General features: G+C 32.3%; 1 long non-coding RNA gene across 1 annotated transcript in view; it reads left to right on the top strand.

Moving 5' to 3' along the window:
* Positions 1 to 5,919, top strand: part of LOC145801356 (uncharacterized) — a 30,516-nt gene extending 24,597 nt beyond the window's left edge. The window contains exon 2 of the long non-coding RNA XR_014342710.1: positions 5,522 to 5,919. This is a non-coding gene — a long non-coding RNA (uncharacterized LOC145801356). The remainder of the gene's footprint in view (positions 1 to 5,521) is intronic.
* The last annotated feature ends 6,434 nt before the right edge of the window (positions 5,920 to 12,353 follow it).

Raw genomic sequence — 12,353 nt, 5'->3', positions numbered from 1 at the left:
TAATTAGAGCTTATATCCTCCTCCATGGAATTGACCAACCATGTCATAACCATGGAGTTTTCAGCGTCCCAACTGTCGAACAGCGGATCATTAACAGCAGGAGCCTTCTTGTCACCAGTGATGTAACCGATCTTTCCTTGTCCACGGATATACATCCGGACAGATTGTGACCAGCGGAGAAAATTATCACCATTTAGGCGGATGGTGGTGATTTGGACAGAGTGAGAGTTGGACGTTTTCACCGGAATGGCAGCGGTAGGGGTTGAAGTGGTTTCGGACGTGACTTCCGACATGGCTATGGCGGTTTTAGGGCTGCTGTGTTTTTTGTTGCTCTGATACCAACTTAGAAAATATGAGGAAGAATAACTCCGAAAATATGAGGAAGAAGGAATATATTTCTGTTATATTCAAAACTTCTTATTTTACAAGACCAAATGACACTCCTTATATAGGAGATATTACAAATATCATTATAACCCATTATATGCCACTTACATATTATATATTACCACTATCTACCACTATCATATTATATACATGCCACTATCTACCACCAGCACCACTATCATATTCTATACATGCCACTATCTACCACCAACACCACTATCATATTCTATACATGCCACTATCTACCACCAAAACCACTATCATATTATATACATGCCACTATCTTATTATATGCATTAACACAAATTTCCAGCAAAACATGCTCTAAATGAAGAACTTGGAGAATTCCTTTGTCCAAACACTTGGGAAATCTACTTTTTCTTTCTAACTAGGCATACTTTGTCAGAGAATAGAGCCAAATGTTTTGTTTGTAGAATCAAAGAAGTGGTAGTCTTGCTTGAATGATTGAGGGAGACCCATAGCAATCATTTTAATTACTTTGTGCATAGTTAGAGGTATTTTTATTGGCAAAATAATTTGGAAATCAGGTTTTAAAAAAGGAAGTTTTTGAAATAGAAACTTTTTCTTGATTTGGTGTAGGTGAAGCTAGAGTTGGAGAAGGTGACCTAAGCAAAAGTTTGAGAGGAGTATGCTAGGGGACTTCCGAAAGGAGGATGCATCAGAGTGCTTGAATATGAGGTTGAATTTTGGTGTTTGAAGAGGACATCTAATTAGTGCTTGAAGAGGAGGTATAATTGGTGTTTTGGGTAGAATTCGAGTAGGGGAAGTGATTTAGGAAGGAGATTTTGTAAGATTTGGATGAGACACAGGATAGTGGGAAGAAATTCCTTGTGCTAGATTGAGTTGTGTATAGGAAGCTTTGGATGTAGTTTTGGTTTAGATGTCATTTTCCTGCAACAAATTCTCTAGTTAGAAAATTTGGATTACAACTTATCTTTGTCATAACATAACATAGTGAGAACTTAATATGATCTTTGCATATCTTCTTTTTCACTCACCGGCACCTTATCTTTCTCACCACGTTAAGCTATGCTAGACAATGATCAGTATCAACTAACAAATCTGAGTTTCAGTTCAAACAACAATATTATTAGAAAATCAGTCCCAACTTCAAGATGATGAGGATGATGATATTATTGACGAAATTACCTTTAATTTATAACACAAATTATGAAGATGATTGTTATGGGGTTTCTTTCATTGATTAACCCCATCTTTCACTTTTCTTTCTTTTTCTTCCAAACAATTATTCAAAGGCAATGCCAAAATAAAGTATTCAAAAGTTTCAAAATCTCTTTTGGCATGATGCCAAAATAAAGAACGAACATCAATCATCCTAGCAAGACTACTATTTTTTAAATTCCACAAACAAAAAAATTGGGTCCCTTGTTGTTGGTCTTTATTCATTTGGATTTTAGGCTTTCCAACAGTTATTTTGCAATTAGCACATAGTGGTAACATTTAGCTCATAATTATGTAGGTGCAGTGTTTCAAAATTTTCTCATCCACACCAGGAAAGTACATTAAATTCACTTTGGGAAAATGTGAACATGTATGCGATATCTAAAAAGATAAATTCAACACAACTCTGTAGGGACCTTTCTCTAGTGTGGTGTGAATTGACTAGCTTTCTAAGTGCAAACGTGTGAATATTGAATTGATGCAAATGCAAACCTTGCAAACTCACCTTTAATAACTATATCACAAAGATAAGTGGAGAGAAATGCTATTGCTAAAACTATTTTGTGGTTTTCACTACAAATTCAAACAGACCATGGGATAGCTGGAAGTGGAAAACTCGTGGAAGTAATGAAAGTGAGTTTAGCAATATCATTATTGCTCTTCTTTTCATGCTCTTCTTTGATGTGTGTCAAAGTGTCAAATCTTCCTAAACCTAAATCTTAATATATTGGGATATGCATCCAAAGGTTAGGTATGGATATGGAGACACATTAAACACTTATGTTGCATATTGTATAATATGCTTAGATAGGTCTGTTAATAAAAGTATGCTTAGATAAGGTGGTGTAAATTATTTAGAAATGTACTTCAAATTATATGGGATCCTTAAAAAAAAAGGGAGTTTATATCTCTCATTCAATGGCGAAGGAAAATGGGGTTAGGGAGGGGGCATGATCCTAAATTTTTTGAATTCCTTTGGCAATCCTTGTATAGTTTGTTTACTGTTTTGAAATGTTTGTCTAAATTAGCATGTTGGCCCCCTTATCTTAACCAAATTGAAAATAAATGGATGTTTTTTAATTTAAAATATCAGAACTCCAAAAATTTAGTCAAGAATCTCTTCTTATTTTTCATATCATTCTCGGTTTCCAAATTATTATGCAAGTAAGTTTCTCCCTCACCAAACTACCAAGATATTAACTTTCATTATAGTCTCTCTCTCTGTCTATATATATATATATATATATATTACTTTTCAAATATTGTATAAAATTAGAAAATTCAAATATCTAAATTTGTTACGGGTGTTGGATGCATCTCACACCCTTACCCTTGTCAGGTACGATTGGAGAAATAGAAGAGTCATGTAACATAGCCATGGCCTGGGGGAGTGGGAGCCTTGTCTATGGCAAGTCTTGAACTCTTGACCTCCTAGTGAGGTGCAAGAATTCTGTCCGGTTGAGCTGGAATCTTATTTTTGAGTTGACTTCTTCCCATTTTTTTGAGCCAGCAAGGGTGGGTTGGGGAGTATATACACTCAGTGCTAGATAGGCTCCTGGTTGTAGAGAGTTGACCTAATTTGGACCTTTGGTAGGGTTTACAAACTACTTGGGCCCAACCTCTTTGCGATCTTTTTGACTTCTGCTGCATATAAACATACCAGTCTACTTTAATTGCTCGTATTGTAAACATTCTACTTTAAGTTTATATTTGATCATTGTCTGTGTTTGCACTCGGCATAATGATTTTGCCAGAGCAAATTTGTTATTATTGTTACTACTTTCTCTGTTACACTTGGTATATGGTTATCATCTAAAGCTATCTATGTATTCAGTGCCGGTGGATCAAACATAAACTCAGGAATGCGTAAAAAGTATTCGTTGGAATGCCTTAATTTTAGGGACTGAAGGGAATGAGCAAAAGAACTGAAACATATGAGAGTGTCATTCAAAATAAGCCAACTTTAGGCAAGGCTTCTATGATATAGGTCTTAAAATCAGAAGCTGCTGCAAACAGTGATAGCTAGGGGAACTAACTGCCTAAGGCTTCACTCAATTTGGAGTATGCAGATTCCCAATGTCCAAAATGTGAGGGAAACAAATGGGTATGAAAATAGTCCACGTCAAGTGCCTTGGTGAATACCGTTGCAAGTTAAATGATCTTGGCCTGGAGCAGGTATGTGTGTTGGATGGAGGTATGTGTCTAAATGTTCAATTCATCTAATTCCTATGTTCAGGATGCTGAATATGTGTTCTTTTTTTTTCTTTTCTTTTTTTCTCCTAGGATAAGATGGTGTTCACAATGTGTTAGAGCATTTCATGCCATAATGTGGGAGTTTTATGCATAATGTTATAGTAAACTCAAATTACTAAATATGCTTACTAGGTGAATGTCTCGAGTGTCCAACATAGGTACTTCATGCATTTAAGTGGAATCCATGTAGTATAGGCGACGGTTGTATGACTTCTACAGCATAATTTTGAATCTTAATTTTGTTCTTTATGGGGAAATAAATAACTCCATGCAAGCTATTGAAATTCAAGATGATTCTTGTGTTTCTTCATGAAAAAATTTTAAAAAACCTATTAGCTTGATTTGGCGTGGTGCTTAATGTTTATCATAAAGCATATATGCTCTGAGTGAGGGGCTGGCTATTCATGATCTTGCATAGTATGTTTCAGCTAACTGAGTTTTGTAGCCGCTTTCAACCATAGTTTTGCTCTAGCTAGACACGAACTAACTGTATTGCATCAGCGATTGAAGATATGTGATTCTATGGTAAAACAGTTTTCTGTTGGGTCATTGACTCGTTGCCTTATTAATACGAAGTGGTGTGGATTGTCATATAGAAGAGATTTGTTACCAGATATGACCTAACCTGATTGGCTAATGAGCTTACACAGAGAGAGGATTCAAAACCTGTTATGTTATGATGATTTTTGGCTAAGGCAATTTAAATTTAATGCCATGCTCAGCCAAAATGTTTTTCTCTTATTATAACTGTGATAGGTGGGTATCGCTTGGTTAAATATTTGCTTAGAAGTTAAATTAATGATTGTTGTGCTTTGATAAATTGAGAGTTGTGATAGGTGGCTTGTGGAAGCTTCTTTGGCAAAAGCTTCGGATAAATTCAGTGATCAGACCCAGGATAGTTTTGCTTCGGCTTTATTGTTTGTTTTGTTTTGTTCTGCTTTTTCTTCCCTACTTTTGTATAGTTTCTGACCAAAACAAAAACACAAAAAAACAAAAACATGTTGACTCTGTGTGCTAGTTTATACTGGTGAGATGGGGCAAGAAGAAGATGGAAATCAATTCCCTCACAGATGGTCTCGTGCTTTCCAAAGCAAATTTCTCCTCCACTGGCCTTGATTCTTGCCATCTGCACTATCCAACTGGTTTTCGTCAATTGAGGTTTCTAATCTATTATTTCTGGCACTGCAACTAATTTTAGCTTGAATATGCCACAATCACTCTATTATGTACCCTAAATTAGTGCAGTTATTAACCACTTCTAATCATGCTCTTTTTGTGTGTGTGTGTGTGTGGAACTCTGTGCTGACCTGTTGTTATAGTATCCAGAGAAGTTATCAAATTCACATTAGAATCTGTTTCCTTTAATTTTGGTTCTATTTTTAATTTTATGGGGATTTGAACAGTAGGAGACAAGTGTGTTATAGTATCCAGAGAAGTTATCAAATTCACATTAGAATCTGTTTCCTTTAATTTTGGTTCTATTTTTAATTTTATGAGGATTTGAACAGTAGGAGACAAGTGAATTCCCATTCTAACCCTTGCAAACTGGCATTGGGTTGATTTTATTCTGTATGCGAAAAAATGTGACTTGGTCCATGTTTCATTTTTCATGTTTACGATGTTCAAGCAATTGTCATGGGTTTTAAAACGGTTCTTCTTTTTTACTGGTTTTTTACAGATGAAAATGCAAGAAAGTTAGTATGGAGAAGAAACAACCCGTGTCCTCCCGGCCCTCAATTCCAAATCGATTGAAGCACATGTTTTCACTCTTTTGTGCACTGTTAATGTTTGTTCTCAAGTCCTTCGAAGGCAATGGGATATAAAACTTTACATATGTTGCAAGCTCCTATTATGAAGTTTGGCAGAGAAAATCAAACAAAAATTAAACCAAACCTTGTGTCAGAATCATATGGGAAAAAAAATAATTAAATAAATGAATTTAGAAGTGGAATCAAAGTAACTAGGCTTTTACTGTATTTACCTAAAATATGAAAGAAACACAAATGTTTGCATATTTGAGATTGATGTAACTGATATTATGTATATTAATGCTCTGGATTATGTTATTTATTCAAATAGGCAATGTTTGATTGGAAGGTTTAATAGTGAGGGAATTAATAATTCTATATATTAGCATAGGATTGTTAATACTGCACCTCCATTAGCACTGAGGTTTTGTATGGGAACAGGTTCTTTTTGTTTAGAAACTTTCAAATAAGTTATATATAGTTTTTTTTTTTTTTTTTTAATGACTTTTTAGGAGAATGAAATTTAAAATTTTTCATTTTTCAATCTGTCTTGTGTAGACGAATTTAAAAAGTAGTAATTTTTAAAAAAAAAAAAAATTTCCCAAAATAATAAACCAAAAAATCCTAAAGTCAAAATGTTTACTATTTTTTGCTTATTTTCGTCAATCAACTACTTTTCGCAAGTGCAGTGGAAAGTTGACAAGTGCGTCTCAAACTTAAAATGACATGTTTGGATGCATCAGTATAAAAGGAGGCTTGGATGACGATTATGGTTTTAAATTTTGTTGAAAAAAAGAGGTTAGGGCTTAGGAGACGTGATTTCTACAAACTCTTCTATGGTGGTTCTCTCTACATTTGCTGCTTGTCTTTTCTCCATGAACAACTAGGTGCCGCCCTACTCAAAGATTTCAATGAAATCTTAGTCAAGCAATCGTATTATATATGAGGATTTAATGACTGTAAAGTATTTTGAAACAATTTGTAAAACGGTTTGGTTATTAATACTTGGTATTAATATTTCATCTATTTTTTGCATTCGATTTCTGTGATTCAAAATGTATGTTTTGCAGTAGGCTTCTATGCTTGTGTATTGAAAACATGAGACGAACTATGCTTTGGTTAGACGAGTAATTAGAAATATAATAAATACTTACATCATCAAGACTATTAGTTCATAATAATTAGAAAGACAACAAAACCAAACAACTAATAAACTAACTATAGCCCAAGCCCAACACGACTATCACTAATCATAAAAGCCCCCATAATGGGGAAAAACAAACCACCACCACAAAGAGTATCAAACTTCTCTCTATAAGAGTTGAATTTGATCTCACATCACAAAGGATGTTACATAATCACTAAGCCAAACACCTTAGTTACCGTAATGTTCCTCCCTGTTAACGATCTCAAACTTATAGTTGTGGAGTTGTTTTTTCAAATAATTATTTTGTGAAACCTAAAATTAAAAAGTTGGTTGCATAATTAGTGGAGGATTCGATTCCCCAAGTACTCTTTCCCATCTCATTTCATCATGCTTTCTTTTAACTTAGAATCTGAATTTCAATTCACATTAAATGTATCTCAATCAAATTGTTTCAAAGTAATTTAGGAATAATGGTTAAAATAGGCAAAATAATCCAATAATCTATGTGAATACAATATGGGAAATTTACCAATAAATCCTATTTTACAAACTGTTATACCAAATAGTCCCACTTTTATTCTATTATACCAAATAGTCCTGCTGGTGTATTGATTTGATCCTTTTTGTTTTTTTTTTTTTGTTTTTTGTTTTACTCTGTGGACGAGAGTGCCCTTTCATTGATTTACAAACTGTCATTTTTGGTTCACTGATTTGGTCCCACTTTCATTCCGGTGTGGCACACCCTCAGAGATTTGCGTGTGTGTGTATTAGTGTGTGTGTTGCAGAATGGGTCTCCATGAGAGAGATGAGTGAGGCGGTGGGTCACCATGAGAGAGATGTGTTGCAGAATGGGTCTCCATAAGAGGGCTCGATCAAGCGGTCATCAATTCGTACCCTCGGTTTCCATTCTCGAAGGATCGAGGCGGTGGAATCAACGATCCGATGTATTTGATCTGCTTGTGTGAGTATAAAGATGCTGAGATGCTGAGGCTGCTGCTGGGTGTGTGCGTTAATGGTGTCTTCTGTGTCTTCCAGTACGCCCAATCGCTCTGCCTCTCTTCGATCTGCTCCACCGCCGCCTCTCTTACCCTCAACTCCGGCTCGCGCATCATTCTCCGACTGCCGCGGAGGCTCGGCGGGCGACGCACGAACCGACGGCTCAGGAAGATTAGATCGGTCAGCAACGGCGTCCCTGTGTGTATCTGTGTGTGTGTGTGTCTGCCCTCACAATGTATGTGTGTATCTGTGTGTGTGTGTGTGTCTGCCCCTCACAATGTATGTGTGTATCTGTGTGTGTGTATCTGTGTGTGTGCCCCTCACAATGTATGTGTGTATCTGTGTGATAGGAGAAAAAGCCCATGCCAGCCCCTGCGTGTGTCTTACGGTTAGATGAGGGTAATTATGTCCTTCACAATTAAATGGGACTAAATGGTTTAATAGAATAAAAATGGGACCAATTGGTGCATAAGTTCAAATTTTGGGATTTATTGATAAATCTCCCCTACAATATCCATACTTTCTAATTATACTCATTTTATGTTTTAAAAGCATATTGATTTTACAACGATCAAAAAAGTTAGAGAGGTTGCTATGATATGGAGGATAAACTAGGGGGTCACAATGGCACTAGGGAAATGAAAGGATGGAGTGAGTGGGAAATGAGACTGCTGGAGGTGAAGGATGATGGAAAAAGTGTGTGGTAGCAGGCAATCAGTAATTGTAGGGTTAGGAGAAGGTAACTATCCATGGTGATGAGTTGAAATTGTGGGGTTAGGAGAACGTAACTATCCATGGTGGTGAGTTGAAATCGAGCGAGGGAGTGTAAATTATTCTTTAAGTCTCAAAATATTAGTATTTTATTTTATTTTTTATTGTCTTAAAATATTAGTCATTTTTCAAAAATCAAGTATAAAAATAATATAAATTTTTTTATTTTGTTCTTTTAAATTCATTAACAACATAAAAAATACAATTATAACATTGATATTCCTCAAAAAATGCACTATCAAATGATAATTTTGAAAAATTATTTTTTTTAAAGTGTAATAATTTTATTACCAAAAAAATTATTATTTTGAGACGGAATGAGTATAAAAAAATAAAAATAAAAATAAAAATAAAAATAGTAAAGCTATAGCTTCCCTTAAATAAAAAAAAATAAAAAAATCAACACTAGAATGTGGCCCCCAGGGGAAATGAAAAATTTCTATGAGACAAAGATAGAGAATAAAAGAAGGGACCCACACCCACCACCCTCAGTATGACTAGAGCCCCAACTTCATTAATTAGCCAATCATGTATTTATTATTTTCAACCTCAGACCTGATCAATCAATCAGCCTCCTATGCTAGGCTACTCTAAACGCAGTAGCTGTTTTAAGATTCTGTGAAATTTTAAATTAAATATCAAAAAAAAAAAAAATTATGGCCATTTTAGAAACAAATTTATCAATTATAAGTCAATTTATTAATTTATTTAAATCAAATTATATCTTTATTTTATATATATATATTTTATAATAATCAAAAAGTTAAGTTACTTCTCAAAACAATTTTTATGTTTATCATAAATTAAGACCTCATTTAAGAATAAATTATTTTAATAACTTTTAAATTTTTTATGAAAAAATGTACAAAAAAATAAAAAGAGTGATGTGACAACTTATAGTGATTTTTTGACTAAATAGTTACTCTCCAAACGAGACCTAAGATTTCTTACATCTAAAAATAATAATAAGAAGAAATTTTTTAAAAACTTTAAAGATATTTATTTATTTATCTGGTTTCCAAAAAAAAGAGCCGTGCAGGCTCTGTGAATCCCCCCAATCCCAAGCTAAGATATTATTTGAAGCAACGTGTAAGAGAGTTACGTTGAGAAACGATGAAAAATCAAATCTGAGTGAAAGCGTTTGATGGTGACTCTTAACCACTCAATACGTCTTAAAAAACAAAGATCTTAAATAATAAATAATTTGAGAACTTGATAAAAAGTTAATTTTTTTACTTTTTTACCTTTTTACTCAAAAAAGTTATAAAAAATTAATTTTTTTAATCAAAAAAGCCACCAAAAAATTAAAAAAACTAAAAATTTAATTTTTTACTAACTTTTCAAAACACCACTAAGTAATTTAATGGTTAAACCACACAATGCGATGGTGGTGATACTACTGAGTACAAACGGATCCATGGATTCTACATATCTATGGCCCCGTCTGGTGTAACTGTTAAAACAGATTATAGATTATAGCTTAATAGATTATAGATTATGACTTTAATCAGAAGCTGTTAATCTGTTTGGTATAGCTGTTGGATTATAGATTTAAGTTGTTGAGTAGTATTTGTTAAATAAGCTGTGAAGTAGTTTTTTCAATTAATTTTTATTTTTTATTATTCACCACTTGTTTACATTTCTCATAAAAAATAATATTATTATTATATAGTCCATTTGGGTCTTTTTCTATTTTTAAAAAAATAAAAAATAAAAAAATTTAAGAGTATAATCGTAAATTAACATGTTCACAGCAGAAACTCATAATCAGAAGTAAGGAGTGAGCAACTTTTCAGAATCAATTTTTTTACTTAAAATAAATTATTAGAATAAAAAATTATTTAAAATAAATTTAACTAAACAATTTAAAATAACTTTTTAAAAATTAAAAGTCATAAACTGACTCAAAAAAAACCCTAAACAAACACATGTATACGTGAAAGGTGTGTCAAAAAAAGCACCACCCACTATGACAAAAACTATGACTATTACAATCACATATTCACATGGCCCCCTCATCAACTTCTTCTAATACTTTCTCTCACCTACCCACATTTCATACAGTAAAAAGTAGTAGGCCGTATACGGGATCCGATGAGGCGGCGTGCGCCCTCAGTTGTCTCTCTCTCTCTGTACTGTAATATTATCACATTTCTCAATCTAAAAATTATTCAGAATAATCTTTTTATAATTTAAATTTATTCTACGTATTAATTCACATAGACATGATACTACATAAACTAATCTCTACCACACAATTATTCATTTAAAATTTTTTAGGTGAGTTAATTTGGGTCCCTAGATTAATTCTTTTTTTATCTATCCATCTATACTATTATCAAGTGAATGCCTAAATTAGTTTAGTAAAATTTTCTTCTCCTCATGTCACGTAACAATTTTATATATGCTAAAACAAAAAAATTATTATACACAACGTAAGTTGGTTTTGAATCCAAAATTTTGGGTTTCATTAAAAACACACTTATTACTTAAGTAAGATACATATTATGATATTAAATTCTTTATTATTTGTTTTTATTATTAGTTATTTGAATTGCATACGCATCACGTGTGCCACTGCTAGTTTATATAATAATAAGTGTGTGTATTGTTAAATTTATAAAAATAATAATAATAAAAATTAATTTTAATTTAAAAATATATATGCTGTGTATTGTTAAAGTGATAAATATGTTATTTCTTTTATTTAAGATCATGGGTTCAAGTCGTATTCACCTCACAATATAATTGTTTGTTTTAAAAAACTATTATAGATATATCTTGAAGAAATAAAAAATATGAGACATATTTGGTCAATTGCAAAATTCAAATTTAGAAGATAGATATATATAGGGATGTAAAAAAAAACAAATTCATATTTGATTTGTTTTTTTAACAAGAATTGGTTTGTAAAGCTTTTAAGTTTGAATTTTTTCAATTTTTAGTTTGGTGCCAATTCAAACACTTTGTGAACCAAACTAACTGAAATCTACCAATTCAACATATATTATATTTATAATATATAATCTAATAATATAATGATATTAATAAGTATAAAAAAAATTCACTATTCTTGAAGTCTTCGTATTTTTTATTATTATTATTATTATTATTATTATTATTATTTTTTTTTTTTTTTTTTTGTTAATCTAGGAATTAAAAAGCATTTACTAAATGAATGGATTGAATATATTTAAAGTGATGGACAAATGACTAATTCAATATTTTTATATAAGTTAGTGACTATACTATAACTTTTAAAAGTTACTCAAACTTGAAAAATCTTTGACTGAATAAAACGCACTGAACCAAATTGTTTTAATTAGTGCAATTTGACGGGAGAAGCAGTTTGTATCAATATTCAAAATAATAAAACCGATATTATCAGTTCAGTGAAAATTTTCACCTAAATACCTACCGTAGCTGACCGATTACATCCCTACATACATATTAGAAGAGTAGTGTTGTTTTATCCTAAAAATTAGACATACTTTTCAAATTCAATAATGTGAAAGTCTATTATAATATCTAAGTCAACTTTTTCTAATGTTTTCTAATTATCAATTGGTCATCTCCCTTACACATCTTGGGTCTAGATTGTGAGTCTAAAAGTGAACTTATATATTATTTTTCACATTAGAAAGTGTGCACGCTCAATAGGTGTGTTTCAAATTTATAATTACAACTATAAATTTGTAATTATAATATAGTGTAATCAAACTAACACTACAATAAATCGTAATCAAATTATAACTAATATTACAATAAACTATACTTCCTCCGTCCCATTTTGTTTGTCTACCTTTCCAGTTTAGTCTATCCTAAAAAGTTGATCCATTTTCTATTTT

The sequence above is a fragment of the Camellia sinensis genome, chromosome 10 (genome assembly GCF_055761805.1).
Source record: "Camellia sinensis isolate YWXY chromosome 10, ASM5576180v1, whole genome shotgun sequence".
Classification (NCBI taxonomy): Eukaryota; Viridiplantae; Streptophyta; class Magnoliopsida; order Ericales; family Theaceae; genus Camellia; species Camellia sinensis.
The sequence above is the reverse complement of the archived record's forward strand: the minus strand, read 5'-3'. Positions and strand labels throughout refer to the sequence as shown.